At 41.4% G+C, this 2247-nt stretch overlaps 1 pseudogene; it reads left to right on the top strand.

The window, feature by feature from the left end:
* The first annotated feature begins 1588 nt into the window (after positions 1-1588).
* LOC102257406 lies at positions 1589-2028 on the top strand (annotated as a pseudogene).
* The last annotated feature ends 219 nt before the right edge of the window (positions 2029-2247 follow it).

Below are 2247 nucleotides of genomic sequence, written 5' to 3' on the forward strand. Positions count from 1 at the left end.
TTATTTATCTAAGATGCACCTACACTGAATTTATCTGAAAAATAAAAAAGTCGATATTAAGAAAAAAATTGTAAATGGAAGGTTATAAGAGAGGGTTTCGCGTGCCAGCAAAAGTTACTGGTGTGCCATGTTTGGCACGTGTGCCAGGGGTTGCCCACCCCTGGTCTAGGACAAACTGCTGTTGCTCATTGCTGCCCTGGTTGTGAAACAGAATAATTGGATTGGAACCCAAATTCTTTGTCTGCCAGAATCGAAGAATGAATCCACGGACAGAAAGTGGTATAGCAAAGGTGGAGATTTATTGAAGAACAAGTACAGACTCCCACGTGGGGAGAGGGACAGAGTCCCACGGAATGTGCTCCCAAGTAGGGAGAGGGAAAGGGTCCCACTGAGTTCCTTTCCCCTATGGCTTATAAAAGCTGCAGATCCTGGTGCCTTGATATCCCCTCTGATTGGTCACTATTCCCTTAGACTGGTTACTATAGTAACTCCTGGGCTCAAAGTTTGAACCCCACATGGGACATGAGAGGTTCTCCCCTCTCTTTCCTTATTGTTTTCCTCTTCCCTTTGGGCTTTCTTCTTCTCCTTCTGGATGAAGGGCTTCCTTCTCTTTATGTTGTCAAGATAGGCCTTTTGTTGTTTTCCCAGCTCCTCATTCTATGGAAATATACCTGTTGCAGCTTTTCAGCTCCCCTATTTTATGGAAATATACCTTCTGCTGCTCTGCAGTCCTGTGCTTCTTCCATGGTCCCTTTAATTAATAAAATTTCTAAAATTTCCTAAACCTGTCCTATTTTACCCCTAAAATCCCTGTTTCAGTTGCAAGCCTTGTGGGGTCCCTTAGAGTTTAGGAGATGCATGCCTTTGGGGAAAGAAAGGGGTGGTGGAGGCATGGACGTGCTCCTGGGAGGGAGAGCAAGCCTCAATAACAAATTTTTAATTAGAAAATAATAAATGTGTATAATTGACTGTAAAGGAAGAGAAGCAAAAACTGCGAATGTTTTAAAACAGAAGAATAGAATTGGACCAACACATGCAGACAGCTAAAGTCTCATTAAACAGGCATTCATTAGGAAGATAGATCGAGGTGTGCATTATCACCCTCTCCACTGGAAAATTTAAGTATCACTGGCAAAGAGATGCCAGTGATGAGAAGGATTTGCTCTCTCTCCTAGCTTGGCGTTATGATATGAAACTATGTACGCTCCTTCCTGTCTTTCCTTTTTGCTTTCAGTCTGTGGCTTCTTCATACAACAGGTTACTTTTCCCATTTATGAAAAAGGCAAGGAGCTGAAGAAAAAAAGTCAAGTTTTTAAAAGGATGCCAATTTTGTCTGGATACTAAATCATTGCAGAGATAATAGGGCTTAAAAACTTGCTTGGCCCTTGCTTGGTTGGTTAGATCATCCTCCTGAAATGCCAAGGTTGCCAGTTTGATCCCCGGTCAGGGCACATACAGGACACAATCCATAAATGCATAAATAAGTGGAACAACAAATCAATGTTTCTCTTTCTAAAAATAAATTTTAAAAACTTGTCTGAATTTTTTACATTTAAAAAACACAACTTCTGTAACTGAAATTATCCCTATGAAAAGGAAAAATGACTCCCAGCATATTACATTGTGTCATAATACATTTATACTGGGGTTTTTGATACCAGTCACTAAGAGGTATAAGGAGGTCTACAGGCAAAGGACCAATGAAAGGAGGTGTGTGTGTGTGTGTGTGTGTGTGGGTGTCCCAGGCGGGGGAGGCCTCGGCGGCAGCATCTGGGATCAGGTAATGCAGTTCATTGAACCAAGTTGGCAGTTTGTGAAGGATTCCGTTCAGCTGGTTAAAGATGCACCAAACCTGACAGAAAAGAATTCCAGAAGATTGCCATGGTGACAGCAATAGGATTTGCTATGATGGGGTTCATTGGCTTTTTTGTGAAATTGATCCATATTCCTATTAATAACGTCGTTGTCGGTGGCTGAAGAGCTATTAGAGGAGGGGTTTTCATCTTGGGGATTGGTGAACAGTGAAGATGTGAGAAGCTCGTGGAGTAAAGAAATAATTGCCTACGTGTTTTGTGTTCTTTCATTTTTTTTCTTCCAGATGTTTTCCATTTCTAAATTAAAATAATTTTTGTATGCATGCATATGAGCATAACCAATGGACATAAGACACTGGGGGGTAGGGGAAGCCGGTGTATTGTCAAGGGCGGGGAAAAAAAGGACACATATGTAATACCCTTTGTAATGCTT

This window comes from Myotis brandtii, unplaced genomic scaffold, assembly GCF_000412655.1.
Source record: "Myotis brandtii unplaced genomic scaffold, ASM41265v1 scaffold259, whole genome shotgun sequence".
NCBI lineage: Eukaryota > Metazoa > Chordata > Mammalia > Chiroptera > Vespertilionidae > Myotis > Myotis brandtii.